General features: G+C 36.5%; 1 protein-coding gene and 1 long non-coding RNA gene across 24 annotated transcripts in view; both read right to left on the bottom strand.

Annotated features, from left to right (window-relative positions):
- LOC102132539 (PDZ and LIM domain protein 5) overlaps nucleotides 1-18983 on the bottom strand; it is a 216903-nt gene that overhangs the window by 167293 nt on the left and 30627 nt on the right. The gene's annotated exons all lie outside the window — the stretch shown is intronic.
- Nucleotides 6036-8647, bottom strand: LOC141410324 (uncharacterized). Its single transcript, XR_012434967.1, has 3 exons — nucleotides 8032-8647; nucleotides 7778-7890; nucleotides 6036-6226 (listed from the first exon to the last, which is right to left on the bottom strand). It is a non-coding gene; the product is annotated as an uncharacterized lncRNA (long non-coding RNA).

The raw sequence follows: 18983 nt of genomic DNA, 5'->3' as shown, positions 1-18983 counted from the left end.
CCTGGCCAACAAGGCGAAACCCCATCCCTACTAAAAATACAAAAATTAGCCGGGCATGGTGGTGCACACCTGTAATTCCAGCTACTCGGAAGGCTGAGGCAGGAGAACTGCTTGAACCCGGGAGGCGGAGGTTGCAGTGAGCCTGCACGCCAGCCTGATGACAGAGTGACACTCTGTCTCAAAAAAAACAACAACAAAAGTCGTACAACCGTGAAGTTCTGATTCTCATTACACATCATAGTGATTTCAATCAGATCACAAACATTTTTTTGCTTTTTGGTGAAAAATGCTATAAAATGAAATGTGAGCTTCAATCTAGTTAATAGGAGCCTGGATTTATATTATTAAAATGAATAATAAACTTATTTTCAAAAGAAAATACTAAAATACTTTTCTATTAGACTGTGATAACACTAGTAAATGAAAGAAATAATAAAATTTCAGTATATAAATACAATTCTCATAAATGTGCTACTTCTTTAATGCAAGGTATTTTGAGAAGTGACATGTATATCTCAATTAGTCTAGGAGTCAACCAGTCTAGTTCCTCAGAAAGTCCAAGTGTTAGCTAGGTAGAAAGAATTTCAAAAAGAAGATACATATGTGTGAAGGTCCTGAATTGTGAATATGTCATTATGACAGGAAAATTTTTGTAAATGAAATATATGAAAACACAAAAGCATCTCTATTAAATATATTTATTTTTCATTTTCAGCCATGGGTGAAAGACTTCTGCAATCACTCCTGGGGAAGTATATGTAAATTTAGCCACTGAATTTGAATGAGGAATAAATGTTACACCTGTGTCCCTCAGCAGGTACAATCCAAAGGAGCCTGCTTTTCCTCATTTGGATTACTGGTTGAATATCTAGGTTTAGCTAAGGAGTGGGAAAATAACTCTTTTGGTTCTTCAGAAAGGATTTTCCAACAACAAATATAACAGTGTAGCTTTTCCTCTCAGGACACAGAACAAGTTAAAACTTCCCTTACAAACAGGTATCCTGAGTTCCTTCTCTCAGCATCCAAAGCTTTCTCAGCTTTGGATGAGAAAGGATGCTGTCCAGCATGTAGCTACCCATTTGATCTCGTAGTTTTAAAGAGAAAAATGTTGGTAGCTCACAGTGGCCCAAAATCTTCTAAGATTTGAACTACAGGATGGCCCATTAGATAGATATACATTCTAATGGGCAATATATTGTTCACACACAGTCAACACAAAACATTTCAGTTTTTTAAATGAAGCTGTTTCACTCTGTCTATATAAATCTTTTTGATGATATGCACATAAGACAAACCAAACTACAAACAGGCTTTAAGATAGAATATTTCATGTAGATGTTTTTTCCCTTTCTCTCTGCAATAGCAATGTCAAGGAAGCCTCAAAAAGATATCTTAAAAGATGAGCATAATCAATTTACTTTTCGGAAATGAATTTTGTATTATAAAATCAATAATTATATCATGTTTTATATAGTTCAGTGAGTATAAGTCCTTCCTCTACTTTTTACCTCTATTAGGATACTTATATTAGGTGTCTGAATTATTATTTTCACCTCTTTAAATAAAAAGTAGTCATTATTATTAGGATGAAAAACCAATTAATTATCTTCTCAACTTTAAAATACTAAGCAGAGGGCCGGGCGCGGTGGCTCAAGCCTGTAATCCCAGCACTTTGGGAGGCCGAGACGGGCGGATCACAAGGTCAGGAGATCGAGACCATCCTGGCTAACACGGTGAAACCCCGTGTCTACTAAAAATAATACAAAAAACTAGCCGGGCGAGGTGGCGGCGCCTGTAGTCCCAGCTACTCGGGAGGCTGAGGCAGGAGAATGGCGTAAACCCAGGAAGCGGAGCTTGCAGTGAGCTGAGATCCGGCCACTGCACTCCAGCCTGGGCGACAGAGCGAGACTCCGTCTCAAAAAAAAAAAAAAAATTAAAATACTAAGCAGAAAGATTTTACTGATCGTAAGTATATTACTGTTAAGACATGCCCTCATAATGCTGAGCAACATCATTAGGGATACAAAAGCCATCAAGGAAAAGTGTTAATTTAATTCCATCCATTTACAATGCCTTCTTTTGAGATAGACAATACATAGGACAAAGAATCATACATAAAGCAGCCTACAAAAAATGAAAACTGCACCCAAGTACAGTCTTAAGCAATTCTTAGATTACAATTCACCCACTTGTAATCTTAAAAGTGAGCTTAAAAGTGTCAAACTTGCTTGGCATAAACCTTCTAAAATCAGTAAGTCTCAAACTTTAATGCCTTTTTATGTACTATCATCAATAAAAATTTACAGGGCAACTACACTATGATAAAAAATAACTTTAGATAAATCCAATATTTCTGGAACTACTTCAGTGTACAAGCTGTTATCTACTTACGCTCTCATTTTTAGGATTAAGTCAAATGGAACCTAAAACTGGCAGTGAATTATCAGTTCATTAGGTCAAATGTGCATCTGGGCTGGGCGGGGAGGCTCATGCCTGTAATCCCAGCACTTTGGAAGGCCAAGGCGAGCAGATTGGAACGTGAGCCTGGGAGTTCTAGGCCAGCCTGGGAAACATGGCAAAACCCTGTCTCTACAAAAAATATAAAAATTAGCCAGGCATGGTAGTACACACCTGTGGTCCCAGCTACTTGGGAGGTAGAGGTGGGAGGACTGCTTGAGCCTGGGCGGCAGAGGCTGCAGTGAACAGAGATCTACCACTGCACCGTAGCCTGGGCAACAGAGTGAGACCGTGTCTCCAAATAAATAAATAAAGTGTGCATCTGGCAAACTGTTCACCCAGATATTTCCTGGGCATTAGTCTGCCAGCCAAAGCAGCCCCTAAATGATTCAACCTAATGTATTAGTGCTATTCAAGGTGCAAGAGGAATAAAGCAATCCCCAGATTTCACTTGGAAAAAAAGTTGTACTGATCATCATTAAAATGACCTCTAATATATTCATCAATTTAATAAGACTTCCAGAAGAATTCCAAAATTATTTTTGTTTTTACCTACAAAGTAAGTAATACATTCACCTCATTTCTACTTAACAGTCCAAATGACTCAAATTTTTAAAAATTTCCTAGACAACTGGTTATATGTAAATCATCTGTTTTTGCTGCTTGATGAATGAATCTGTAAACCTAGGGTAGATAGACAAATAACTACAATGCCAAACCTTTTTTTTTGTTTTTTGGCAAGAAATATCACATATTCTTTAATGAAGCTGACTGAAATCCCCATTCCTCTGAATTGAGGGAAATTCAATTTTAGCCATTGTTAGAGTTTTCTTTCCTCTCTTCCCTCTCCCCAGGACAGGCAAAAATCCTGAAGTTTCTCCGCATAGCAGGCTATTCAGGAAGACCCCTCTGGCAATTGGTCCATGGTCATCTTTCAAATTGACTGTCATCTTTCAAGCTCACACAGCTCCAGGAAAATTGGAAATTCTCTGCAACTACATCACATATGAGGTGAGGAACTTCTGCACCTGCAAGCCTTGCTTCTGGGGTGTACCCCCCTGGAAAGCATGAACCATTCCACACTGAGGACCTCCTCCCTTCCTGGAATGGTTTAAGGGAGTGGGACTCTGTCCTTAGTAATATGCATCATGATCTTCTTACCATTCCAGTTACAGCTCAAAAGTCACTTCTGCAGGGAGGCCTTTCCTGACCATAGAGTATACCATCCCTGTTCCTAGCATATGCAACTTCATCTTCAAAGTGGCCAAACCTTTTTTTCTTTTTAACTAAGCTCCATTTTAATTTTGTCATTCTACCTAACAGGAGATGTTGTTAAGGTCAATTTATGATAGACAGTTACTGCAACTTAAGAATTCTTAAGAAAAATTTAAAAGTAAAGTTTAACAGGATACTTTACAATTTTAAACAGTAAAATACCATGCTTATACAGTTGTGTCATTAGATATTATAAAACTCGGAAACAAATAAATTATTTTAATATGTGTGTTGTTGTCATGTACAATCACAAACATAAGTAGAACCTTTAATATAATCCTAGTAGGAACAGGATCACAATTAATAAGCTTTTAATAGTTTAATACAGTATTACTATGAAAGATATACTGTAGAATATAATACTGACGGGAAATCTGATTAGGTCCAAGCATAATTAAGTCACTGTTAAGGAGAACCACTATTATATGTCAGAAACAGTGGTCAGTTCTAGAATTCAGAGACGAATATATAAAATGTGGTCTGGCAGGGCACGGTGGCTCACACCTGTAATCCTAACATTTTGGGAGGCCAATGCGGGTGGATTGCTCAGGAGTTCAAGACCAGCCTGGGCAACGCAGTGAAACCTCATCTGTACCAAAATACAAAAAAAATTATCCAGGCGTGGAGACGTGTACCTGTAATCCCAGCTACTCGGGAGACTGAGCCAGGAGAATCGCTTGAACTAGGAAAGTGGAGGTTGCAGTGAGCCAAGATTGCACCACTGCACTCCAGCCTAGGTGAGAGAATGAGACTCCACCTCAAAAAACGACGACAAAAAAAAATGTGGTCAGGCACGGTGGCTCACACCTGTAATCCCAGCACTTTGAGAGGCCGAAGCAGGTGGATCACTTGAGGTCAGGAGTTTGAGACTAGCCTGGCCAACATGGTAAAACCCTATCTCTATTAAAAATACAAAAATTAGCCTGACATGCTGGCAGGAGCCTGTAATCAAAGCTACTCAAGAAGCTGAGGAAGGAGAATCGCTTGAACCCAGAAGGAAGGGGTTGCAGTGAGCCAAGATCATACCATTGCACTCCAAGCTGGGCGACCAGAGTGAAACTCCATCTCAAAAAACAAACAAAAAAAAAAAAGAAAAAATTCGTGAATGCTCAGGATAAACTTGTATTTAGATGTTGAAATTGAGAAAGATTTCATTCACAAGGGCCATATTGATTGAAGCCTTAAAAAATAAATAGAAATTTCAAGGTATATGTGCAGAAAAGCATGAAGAAATGCAGCTATAGAAGTCTTGGCTGGGCACAGCGCCTCAAGCCCATAATGCCAACACTTTGGGAGGCTGAAATGGGAGGAGTGCTTGAGGCTGGGAGTTGGAGACCAGCCTGGCTAACAGAGCAAGACCCCATCTCCACCAAAAAATAACAAAAACAAAAATTAACTACGCATGGTGGTGCATGCCGATAGTCCCTACTGCTCGGGAGGCTGAAGTGGGAGGATCACTTGAACCCAGGAAGTAGAGGCTACAGTGAGCTACAATTACACCACTGCACTCCAGTCTGGGTGACACAGTGAGATCCCGTCTGCGAAAAGGAAAAAAAAAAGGCTTAGCAATACACAAGGAACATGTATTACAGGGAGAGAAAAATTACACCAACCTGCAAGATTTGAAAGTAGTGTGGCCGGGCACGGTGGCTCAATGCCTGTAATCCCAGCACTTCGGGAGGCCGAGTGGGCAGATCACAAGGTCAGGAGATAGAGACCATCCTGGCTAACATGGTGAAACCCTGTCTCTACTAAAAATACAAAAAAATTAGCCGGGCGTGGTGGTGGGCGCCTGTAGTCACAGCTACTCAGGAGGCTGAGGCAGGAGGATGGCGTGAACCTGGGAGGCGGAGCTTGCAGTGAGCCGAGATCGCGCCACTGCACTCCAGCCTGGGCGATAGAGCAAGACCCCGTCTCAAAAAAAAAAAAAAAAAAAGTAGTCTGGAGTCAAGTATGTAGTCAAAACCTAATGTATACAGTGAGAAAGCAGATTACAGTAGTCTATGAAAAATGTATACTTCTAAACATTTTTCTGACTCTCAAATGCTCCCACTGTTGGAGTATAATCTTTCTTGAGGGCATTTTAGCAATAATTATCAAAAAACATAAAAATACATAAACTTTTGGCCCCAATAGTTATACCACTTGGTTTACCCTAAGGAAATTAACAAATAAGACTGCAGAATACCTAAAGCAGCAGCTTTTATAATACTAAATTATCATCTTTATGGTATAGAGTTTTAAAAATTATCATACATTCAAGAAATTATTATTCAGTGATTAAAAGGATCATTGAGACTAACCTGGGCAACATGACGAAACTCTATCACCACCAAAAAGTTAAAAAAAAAAAAATTATCCAGGCATGGTGGTACACACCTGTAGTCCCAGCTACTCGGCAGGCTGAGGTGGCAGGATCACGTAAGCCCAGAGACGGAGGTTGCAGTGAGCCGAGATCTTGCCACTGTACTCTAGCCTGGGTGACAGAGAGAGACTGTACCTCAAAAAAAAAAAAAAAAAAAAAAAAAATCCATCAAGAAAATGAAAAGATAATCCATAGGATGAAAGAAAATCACGTACATGAAAAGGGACTTATATCTAGAATACAGTTTTTAAAAACCACTCTATAATAAAAAAAATCATAATTTTTAAATAGGCAAAAGATCCAAATAGCAATTTCTCCAAACAAGATATACAAATGTTCAATAAGCACATAAAAAGATGCTCAATATCATTAGCCATCAGGAAAATGCAAACAAAAACACAATGATACCACTTCATGTTCACCAAGATGACTACAGACATAACAAGTGTTGCCATTTTATATGGAGAAAGTGCAATCCTCATACACTGCTGGTGGGAAGTAAAATGGTGCATCCACTTTAGAAAACAGTCTCACAGTTCCTCAAATAGTTAAATATAGAATTACCATATGACCCAATAATTCTCCTAGGTCTATACCTAAGAGCAATGAAAGTATCTGTCCACACAAAAAATTGTGCACAAATGTTCATGGCAGCAGGAAAAAAGTGGAAACTACCTAAATGACCACCAACTGATGAATTAATAAACATATGATAACACAATGGAAAATTATTCTGCAATAAAAAGGAGTAAGAAACTGGTATTATGCTGTAATAAAGATGAACCGCAAAAACCTTATGGCAAGTGAAAAAGGCCAGACATAAAAGGACACCTACCATTCCATCTACACAAAATACCCAGAATAGGTAAATCCATAAAGACAGAAAACAGATTGATGTTTGCCAGAAGAAATGGGGAGTAAATGCTCAATAGGTACCAAGTTTCTTCTTGGAGTAATGAAAATGTTTTGTAATTAGATAGAGGTGGTCGCACAATACTGAAAATCCCAAAATGCCACCGAATTATACACACTAAAATGGTTAATTTTATGTTATGTAAACTTCACCTAAATTTTAAAAACTACCACAATGCGTACACACTGCATGTGGAAGATCCTAATAAATTCATTTCAATCAACAAGAGAGAGTGGAGAGGATGTGGAGAAATAGGAACACTTTTACACGGTTGGTGGGATTGTAAACTAGTTCGACCATTATGGAAAACAGTATGGCGATTCCTCAAGGATCTAGAACTAGAAGTACCATACGACCCAGTCATCCCATTACTGGGGATATACCCAAAGGGTTATAAGTCATGCTGCTATAAAGACACATGCACACGTATGTTTATTGCGACACTATTCACAATAGCAAAGACTTGGAATCAACCCAAATGTCCACCAGTGACAGACTGGATTAAGAAAATGTAGCACATATACACCATAGAATACTATGCAGCCATAAAAAAGGATGAGTTTGTGTCCTTTGTAGGGACATGGATGCAGCTGGAAACCATCATTCTCAGCAAACTATCGCAAGAACAGAAAACCAAACACCGCATGTTCTCACTCATAGGTGGGAACTGAACAGTGAGATCACTTGGACATGGGAAGGGGAACATCACACACCGGGGCCTATCATGGGGAGGGGAGAGGAGGGAGGGATTGCATTGGGAGTTATACCTGATTTAAATGACGAGTTGATGGGTGCTGACGAGTTGATGGGTGCAGCACACCAACATGGCACAAGTATACATATGTAACAAACCTGCACGTTATGCACATGTACCCTAGAACTTAAAGTATAATAATAATTAAAAAAAAAAAAAAAGAGAGAGAAAGTAGGATGGGGAGACAGAAAAAAAAGAGAGAAAGCATAATTCAACACAAACTCAGTTAATTCCAACACATTCTCTTATAATAAAAATATGGAGTACCTTTCAAGCTAGCAAACACATTGAAGATCCTGCTTCATAAATTTAAATTTGTCCTCTCTCTTATCCATTAACTAATGGGAAATAGGAAAAGAAAAACAAATTTTAAAGCTGAAAACAGTGTATCAGCATTGACTATCATACAAATTACATTTAAAGGAGGACATTGAGGGGAGAGAATAGGAAGTTATTGGTCAAAGGATACAGTTTCAGACAGACAGGAGAAGTAAGTTTGAGACCTATAGCACAGCAGGATGACTACAATATTAATAATGTACATTTGAAAAAACTAAAATAAACTTCAAATGTTTCGCCACAAAAAAAAGTAATTGAGGTAGAGGCATATGTTAATTAGATTGCATTAATCATTCCAGATTGTTTACATATATCAAAACATCACATTGTACCCCATAAGTATAGAATTATGATATCTCAATTAAAAATATTATTTAAAAATAAAGTGAGAATATTTTATAGTAGGCTAAAGATTTCTATCCTATTATAAAAATGATATTCCTTCCTTTATCTGATTCGGGCACAAGAAACCCCTAACTTCAATGAGTCAGAGGTGATAAAATGCACATTCACCTTACCAATGCTGTAAAAAAAAATAAACACAGCTGACGCTTCTCAGTTGTAAAGGTTGTGAAACTTACTTTTCACTGAAAATCTCCAAAGGCATGAAAGAATAGCAATATAATATGAAAGTGATGAATTCATCAAGTTAACAAGGCCCTAAAGATACATTCCAAAGAGATTATTCACTATTCAATTTGTTCTCAGTCCAAAAAGAAAAGGAAACTGTCCCGAGATTTAAATAGAACTGGAAATAGTAAAGGTTCTATAATATGATAATGTCAACTCTAAAACATTAGATAAGGATAATCAATGTCAGAGATAAAAATCTCTGTAAAGAAATGATTTAATCAAACACCTGAATACCTCAAAAGCTTAGAAGAAGGTTAAGTTTCTTCTCTAAAGTACAAATGTTAGGTGCCAGTTAAATCAATCCCCTTAGCAGTCAGAATCAGTGTTTGGCTTTGCTCTGCATAAGGTGATGATCACCAGTTTTCCCACAATGAAACAGTGACTGTATCTCTCAATTAATATATCAAAGATTAAAATAAATGAAGAGCAACTAAAACCTCTGAGGAATCTTATCTAAGCGCTGAGCTGCACACCCACCACAATGAGCTTCCTGATTCCCTCTGTTAGTAAACACAAACAAGGTCCACACTAGCATATGAGAATTCCCAGTGGGAATAGATATGTTGCTTTATGATAGAGGTAGGGTATAATGAGCTTTTTGACAAATAAAGTTTATAAGAAACAATGGTATACAGTCATTTTATATTATAGTATAAAATTCACATTCACATAACAGTATAAAAATAACCAGTCATGGAACCGAAAGGCATATTAAGAAAGCACTCCTACTCTCTTCTGGGTAAACCCAAATTAATTTATTGAATTACTTAACATTGCAATTTATAAAAATCATCATTTAAAAGTATTATTTAACTTCTTGAATCATCACTTCTTGAATCATCTCTCAATTCACATTTGGATTACGTGATTAGCAGATCAGCCACAACAATTTTTGTTTAATCCTAAATTGGCTTCTGCTATCATTTAACATTTACACAATCATCAGAAATGCTGACTTATTTTAATATCAGTCTACATAAAACAGGATAATAAATAAGAAACTAAAGAAAAGTTTTAAAATGGTAATACATGCAATATCCAAAATCAATTAATTTGACCATGAAGTCCTTTGAGTCACCAAACCAATTCTTTTTCCACTGTTATATGGAAGGATATAGTCAGTAATTTTCAGTAATATGAATAAATAATATATAGTATATGGAATATAATTCTAGTTCTTTTACTTATAAGTCTTTAATAAGCTTATTTTTATTTTAACTTTGAGAAGAATTGAATAGAAAGCACATTTACAGATGTCAAGGGTTAAAATATTTATAATGCAATCTAAAATCATTAGAATATTATTTTATACAGAAACAAGTATATAAAAAAATTCATAAACAGAGTTTACAATATTTTAGTCACTGTTGACAAAAATGTTTAGGTTATTTTCAAATTGTTTATTAATTTTAACTAAAATTTACAGATAAATTATTACACTCAATAAGATTATACCACAGTTCATATTTGATTTTTTATTTACAGCCACATAAAGATATATATTAGGCAAAAAAAAACCCCACAAAAACATTCATTTAAAAATTTCTGGATATAAAGAAGAATTACAATATCAGTAGAAATTCTGATGTATAAAATATGTTACATCAATATGATAAATGTCTATATATACTGACTTGGACACATACCCATGATATATATTCAAGAAAAAAAAAGAAAGCTGCAGAACAATAGGTATTTGTGGGGGAAGTTGGTGCACATTAGAGCATCCAAATGAAGACAAAAATGCTGGAAAGATTACATACGGGAAGGAAGAAGGCTGGAAGAGGCTGAGGAAATTTTATTTTTTGTTTTTGTTTTATTTTATTTTTTTAATTTTGTAGAGATGGGGTCTCCCTATGTTGCCCAGGCTGTTCTTGAACTCCTGGGCTCAAGCAATTCTTCCACTTCGGCCTTCCAAAGTGCTTGGTTTATAAGTGTGAGCCACTGTGCCAGGCCTTGTATTTTGTATACTCCTATACTGTTTTAATATTGTATAAATATCATTAAACCTTAAGTTTTAGATAAATATTTTTATATTTATATATATGTCATAAAAGAGATGTTACCAGATACTACTCAATATTCTGAATATTCTGTACCTAATTAATAAGGATCATATTATGACAAAACCATAAAGCAACAAATTTTAACTGCCTGGCAGTCAAACTCTAAAATGACTTCATCATTTATATACTACTCAGTATTCAAATACAAGTGTCTATCCAAAGTATTTATAATATACATGTATATGCATTCAAAAGAACTGCATATTGTGTAACCTAAGATAATTCATCAGACATTCCCATACCCTATAAAGTTCCAGAACCGGAGACAGAGTGTTCCAGACTGACATAGGCCTGGTTCACAGCTGCTAAGACAGCTACTTGTCTCAATTAGCCATTCGATTCCCCCAAGACTAAAGAGGGACAATATACTATTAAAGAGGGCCCATATACTACCCAAGAATGAAGAAGTGCCAAATCTTCTAGGGCTACTTATAGTTCATCAAAAGAAGAAAACACACCTTTATGACCATTCCAAAAGGAGTATCTTCTGGAATGCCTGTTAATGGGTGGCGTACAAAGTAATTCTTCCTGCAAAATTACCTTCCATAAAAGGAGATGAGCTGTACTCCCCAATGACTTCACTTCCGTAGTACTGCTACCTCACCTTACTCATGGAGAAATAATTGCCTGTAAGGCAGATCCTTTATGGCATTTGCTTTAGTAAAGATTGAAGCACTTTATGATGACTAAAATAGTCCAATAAACAAAGAGGGTGGAGAGGGAAAATGCAAAACACATGCTCAACCAGGAACCCTCAAAAACACCTTCAGGCTAAACTGCAACTGGCATTGCTAAAGAACTGACTCGAAAAGTAGAAACACTTTAAAATGTGTTAAGTGTTCTATTTTAAATAGGTACAGAATTAGGCTAATATAAATATGTGTTTTCTCATGTATTTTACTTGGAAGTGAAATTTTTATAACAAAAAATAACAAACGATGTTTGTTCCATGGCTACTTACGGTATGCATTTAAACACAAAGGTATGGTTTAGAAGTGACACTCATTTTTTAAAATCTATTCAAAGTAGAAGCAAGTTATTTTAAGAATATCATAGTTTACTTTCAAAAATTATTTTTCCATTTATAAAGAACTTTAGGAAAGTGTGACTAAAAAATTAACACCAATGAAAGGAGAAAAAAAGATTTTCCCAATAAAATGGAAGTAACAAAAATTGCTGGAGAGCTTGAATATGAATCTTATAAGTCACATAAGCACCATTAAGGGAACAACAGCTCTTTGGCTATTTATTAAAAAACAGATCATTTCAATTCAACAATATTAACTAATCCAAGAAAAGTACTTTCCACAAACATTAAACACTCACATAAAATCAATCTAAATGTTGATTTCACAAGCAGAACCGCCATTCAGCAAGCTAGACTGCATCAGTGTCAACAACAAATGCCTGTAGTGAAAGATGCACTCACCAAAAGGAATAGGTTAATTCAACACCATAATATTAACACAAACACACAACTTAAAGAACTTCGGTGGGAAGTTGAGGGAATCTAGGAAGGCTCAAAAACAGTATTTCTCAAACATTTGTCCTTAAATCATGTGTACTGCTTGTTAAGACCCACTCCCTAGTCCTAATATGCTAATTAGGTAAATCTTGCAAGACACAAGAATCTGTGTTTTTACTAAGATATTCAGGTAATTCCGATACAGGTAAACCAAGCAATGCTGTTGCAGAGACTCCTCTACACCTTCTCAAGTTTCGTAAGAAACACAAATGGCCTATCCACAAGCACACAAATGCCTGAATACTCCCACCACCACTGTAGGAATGATTCTGTGCTACACAAGTCAAGAAAGCAGTTCTTGAACACTTGTAACATGTTACCAATAAGCACAATGGAGTCTCCATTCCTAATGAATATTTTACAGGGAGTACAGGGACCCTAACACTGTCAAGGAGAAACACAGCGACTTTTTGGATATATGTATATGCCATCTTTCTCAATGCCTTTCATCTCTTAAGGAATGGTCAGGCTGCAATAGGTGTGAAAGTTGCTAACTATACACAGAAACCTAACTGTAAATGTAAGAACATATCTGGATGCAAGGTTTTCTTCAACTTACTGCTCAGGAGGACAGAGGTCTTGAATCACTTGATTCTTGATGATATCTTATGCTCAGATTACATTGAAATTATGCGTTTTTCTCATAACTTCTTCATTCCAGCTGGTCAAGTTCTTCACTGGTCAAGTCTACTGACAAAATCTATATTGGGGGCTGAGGGGCAGTACTGATACCTTTTAATAACAAGGCTGTGATATGAGATAATGTAACAAAATTTTTTTAGGCAGCAAAATTAGGGCTACATTCAGCTGCCCATAGCAAAAAAACCCAAAAAAAGAATAGTTGTTATTTTCTTCAAGTAAAGAGAAGTATAAATAAAAGAAACCAGCTCAGGGCACCTCCACAATGACATTATTGTCACAGACTCCCTTCTTTCTATTCAGCCACCCATGTACATAGATTTCATCTACTTTTTATTTTATTTTATTTTTTTAAGAGAGAGGGTCATCTACAGCCATCTGATCTTTGACAAACCTGACAAAGACAAGAAATGGGGAAAGGATTCCCTATTTAATAAACGGTGCTGGGAAAATTGGCTAGCCATAAGTAGAAAGCTGAAACTGGATCCTTTCCTTACTTCTTACACGAACATTAATTCAAGATGGATTAGAGACTTAAATGTTAAACCTAAAACCATAAAAACCCTAGAAGAAAACCTAGGTAATACCATTCAGGACATAGGCATGGGCAAGGATTTCATGTCTAATACACCAAAAGCAACAGCAACAAAAGCCAAAATTGACAAATAGTATCTAATTAAACTAAAGAGCTTCTGCACAGCAAAAGAAACTACCATCAGAGTGAACAGGCAACCTACAGAATGGGAGAACATTTTTGCAATCTACTCATCTGACAAAGGGCTAATATCCAGAACCTACAAAGAACTCAATCAAATTTACAAGAAAAAAACAAACAACCCGGTTCATCAAAAAGTGGGCAAAGGATATGAACAGACACTTCTCAAAAGAAGACATTCATACAGCCAACAGACACATGAAAAAATGCTCATCATCACTTGCCATTAGAGAAATGCAAATCAAAACCACAATGAGATACCATCTCACACCAGTTAGAATGGCAATCATTAAAAAAATCAGGAAACAACAGGTGGTGGAGAGGATGTGGAGAAATAGGAACACTTTGACACCGTTGGTGGGACTGTAAACTAGTTCAACCATTGTGGAAAACAGTGTGGCGACGCCTCAAGGATCTAGAACTAGAAATACCATTTGACCCAGCCATCCCATTACTGGGGATATACCCAAAGGATTATAAGTCATGCTGCTATAAAGACACATGCACACGTATGTTTATTGCGACACTATTCACAATAGCAAAGACTTGGAATCAACCCAAATGTCCATCAGTGACAGACTGGATTAAGAAAATGTGGCACATATACACCATGGAATACTATGCAGCCATAAAAAAGGATGAGTTTGTGTCCTTTGTAGGGACATGGATGCAGCTGGAAACCATCATTCTCAGCAAACTATCGCAAGAACAGAAAACCAAATACTGCATGTTCTCACTCACAGATGGGAACTGAACAATGAGATCACTTGGACACAGGAAGGGGAACAATGAGATCACTTGGACACACACCGGGTCCTATTGTGAGGAGGGGGAGGGGGAAGGGATAGCATTAGGAGATATACCTAATGTAAATGACGAGTTAATGGGTGCAGCACACCAACATGGCACAGCTATACATATGTAACAAACCTGCACGTTGTGCACATGTACCCTAGAACTTAAAGTATAATAAATAAATAAATAAATAAATAAATAAAAGAGAGAGAGAGGGTCTTACTCTGTTGCCCAGGCTGGAGCACAATGGCATGATTATAGCTCACTGCAGCCTTGAACTCCTGGGCTCAAGTGATCCTCCTGTCTCAGCCTCACAAGCAGCTGGGACTACAGGCATAAATCACCACACCTGGCTAATTTTTAAATTTTTTTTGTAGAGATAGGGTCTTGCTCTGTTGACCAGGTTGGTCTCAAATTCCTGGCCCCAAGCAATTCTCCTGAATCAGCCTCCCAAAGTGCTGGGATTGCAGGCGTGAGCCATCACGCCTGGCCCCATCTATTTTTTTACTTTCACGTATGGTAGCAAGAAATTCCAAGCATCACGTTCACTTCCCAGAAAGGAAGAAGGAAATCAAAAGGGAATGGAAGAACACTTGACTCAGGGAAATAGAAATATTCCTTAGTAAATACCACTTAAGACTGCACTCAAGGAGTCTACAAAGGCAAATCTCCTAGGCTGGCACACTGCCACGCTCAAAAAAGTACAGTACTTCTAGTAAGAAAAAAGGGGATAAAAAGTATCTGATAGGCAAATTGCAGTGTTTGTCACACAAAACTTTCTTATCAGAAAAGCCATTTCAGCATTTCAGTCTACAGAGCTCACTTATAGTCTAATACTTCAATGTATCCTACTCACGAAAGATCTTTATCTTATCTCCTCAGACTTAAACCTATAAATAAGAAGAGAGTGTTTATGTAGAGGCTACATATAAAACCTTGCCTAACTTACCAAAAGCTAAAGGATTTTTAATAGTATCCTTTATTATTTGGTTATATCTCCAAATTAAAAAAAAAAAAAAATGTGTACACTATTTTGAGGAAAGAAATGCTAATACTAAGCTAGATGTCCGCAGACGATAACCTACAGGTCTGTACTGAGTGGTTGGAATGTAAAAATTTTAACTAATATCCTGGTGGCAGAAATTAGATTTTTTTTTTTTTTTGAGACAGAGTCTCACTCTGTCACCCAGGCTGCAGTGCAGTGGTGCAATATTGGCTCACTGCAACTTCCACCTCCCAGGTTCAAGCGATTCTTCTACCTTACTCCTGAGTAGCTGGGATTACAGGCACATGCCACCATGCCCGGCTAGTGGGTGTTTGTTTGCTTGTTTGTTTGTATTTTTGTATTTTTAGTAGAGACAGGGTTTCACCACATTGGCCAGGCTGGTCTTGAATTCCTGACCTTGTGTTCCGCCCGCCTTGGCCTCCCAAATGCTGGGATTATAGGCGTGAGCCACCGTGCCCAGCCAATAGTATTTCTTATGGACAAGGTTTATGAACTAAACAGAACTCCATGTGGTTCACTCACTTCACATAATTTCTTAACTATATATATATTACATTGGCCATGCAGTGTGTGAAATACTTTCATTTATAGACTAATCATATTGCTTGATGACATAGCTGCAGCACAATAATAATATATAACCAAAGAGAGACATACTATAGTCAGACTCCTACAGTGCTAACATGAGTAAATGGTGAAAGCATAAAAGAAATGAACTTAGAAACTAGAAGGGGTGGGTGAACAGGAAAGAAGAATTTGGCAAGAGCCAAACAGACAAAAGTAGAGATCTGTACTTTCTTCTGTTCTTATAAAGACTATTGCCATTAGTGTCTATCAAGTAACAGATACCCATTAGGCATGTATTTGACTTGTGACTCTGTTCTCAAGACATCAGTTTCTCTTTCCCCCTTCTTCTCCTTTCCTTCCCAACACCCCTCCTCTTAATACCAGAAACACACGTGATAGAGGAAAGTCCCTTCATACCCACCTACACTCTCTTTTATGTAGTCATGTGACTAATCACATGAGGTTTCAATAAAGCTACCCATGACAACTTATTGTCCAATTACTCCAATATAGAGGCTCCGCATGTCAAGATAAATATTAGGAATATGGTCTTGTTCTGTATATAATATCAAACAATTGTAACTACTCTCCTCAAAACTTCCATGGTACTCTATTATCCTTTATTATAGCATTTCCATAACAGAAGCCCAGTGATTTGAAATAAATTATCCAAGCTTATATAGCTAAGGTAGTAAATAGCACTAGGTCCAGAACATCCAACTTCAAACCCAGTGTCCTTTTACTACAGTATAAGACAAACCCCTACATGGTTCTTAATATCTCCTCTGACTGGCTGTATACCTATGGACAAATCACATGATTTCTCTGGGCTTCCCTCAGTTTCCTAGTTTGTAAAATGAAGACGATCGTTCCTTGTAGAGTGATATGAGATACAACCAAGAATCCAAGTAAAAGAGTTTTCTTATTTTCAGTATATTTATTTTGACATATAAACAAAGATAATCCATACGTTACATAGTTATATATAGTGATCCATGAAAATTAATAATTCTATTTGCCTCCAAAGTTCGTATTTTCAAATTATTTAACTTAATGCCTTCCTCACAAATTCTTAAAAACTTCTTAGAAATTCACTAGCTTCTTAATTTTATCATCTTCAAATTTAACTTTCTCTAAAAAAGAAAGAAAAATGTTTCCAGCTATTACTTAATTCCATTTATCAACAAAAAACTGATTATTTCAATGGGAATCCAGAAGCAGGGTCCTGTTTTTACTTGTTCCCCTGTAAAATTACATGTCACATGTAATGGAATTTGAACCTGAAAGATAAAAATGCTGAGTTGGCCGAACCATGATCTCAGATTGGCAACACACTTCACTAACAGGGTGCTAGTAAAACCATACTTTGCACAGAATGTACCTTGTTTCTGGAGACATGCAGGAAACGTATCTAAGGTTTCAAATTGGTCTCTCTTGGGGTAACTGATTAAATTTCAACATGAGAGGTAAGTGGAGGGAATAAAAAGAAGAGGAGACATTAACATTAAATCAGTGTATCCTAATTTGTGGTCAGGATTATTTTAGATGGTACATGAATGAAGAATTGTACTAAGATAAATATAACAAAGACATCAAATCCATGATTCTGCAAATGTGAAGATTAGAAGATAATCAAGTATGAATTTTAACTTTAAAAGCAGGGTAATAATCATGAAAGTAGTAAGCTAAGCAAATGACATATCTGGGATATGGCAATAATCATGAACGGAGTAAACAAAAGACAAATCTATAAAACATGATGTCGAACCATCTCTATTTTTCTACATTAAAATTATCCCTCAGAAAATTATTTTATCTAATTCAAATGACTGTTTATTTAACATAAAACTGCAAGAAATAAAGTACTATGGAAGAGAAATTTATAGATGAAAATGGATTTAAGAAACTTACAAACCATCCAAAAGTATGGACCTTATTTGGGTCCTGATTCAAACAAACTTTTAAAAATAATTATAAACATATACATGTATATACTTATGAATGACAATCAGGGAAATGAGAACACTGAGTATCTTATGTTGGAAAATAAAACTGGCCATGCACTTTCGAACCTCAGTGATAGGTACATTGGGTTTATTATATATTATTTATATAATGTTGAAAATTTCCACATTAAAATTTTTAAGTTTGTTTTAGTATGTTTTTAATTAATACTAATTATACCAAAATTTAAAATTATGATCAGAAGGAAATTAAAAACAAGTCTCTTATTTTGAAACTAATTTTGAGGGGCTACTTTTTGTGATAAATAAGCCATTTTTAAACACCTCCTCTCTCCTCACTCACCCTCCCACACAACTCAACTTTTTAAAAGGGCTAAGTTAACCATTCTGTTATAACAATATACTACACTTTAGAAGGAAATAAAAGTGATTTCCTCTCTAATTTAGATACTTTCAGAGTTCTAACACCCTCAACACAAGTCAATAAATTCACCAAGGAATAAAAAAGAATTAATAATTTTTAATCTTAACATTTTGGCTTTCACTTCCCTGTCTAGTACATTTTTTCTTTCTTTCTTTTATTTCATTTTAGTGACAGGGTCTTGGTCTGTCACCCAGGCTCGAGTGCAGTGGCACGGTCATGGCTCACTGCAGCCTTGACCTCCTGGGCTCAAGTGATCCTCCCGCCTCAGCTTCCTGAGTAGCTGGGACTATAGGCGCACACTACCATGCTCAGCTTCTACAAAAAAATTTTTAATTTTTTTTAGAAGCAGGGTCTCACTATGTTGCTCAGGCTGGTCTCAAACTCAACCAGTTCTCTTGCCTCGGCCTTCTAAAGTGCAAGGAACTACAGGAACAAGCCACTATGCCCAGCCCATCTACTAAATTTAGACAATGATCCACATCACAATTACCAGGTTAATATAATTACAGTAACTAATTTTAAAAGGCAAAGTCCAAAACTCATTAT

The sequence above is a fragment of the Macaca fascicularis genome, chromosome 5, assembly GCF_037993035.2.
Source record: "Macaca fascicularis isolate 582-1 chromosome 5, T2T-MFA8v1.1".
Lineage (NCBI taxonomy): Eukaryota > Metazoa > Chordata > Mammalia > Primates > Cercopithecidae > Macaca > Macaca fascicularis.
This window is presented reverse-complemented; position numbering and strand designations above follow the sequence as displayed.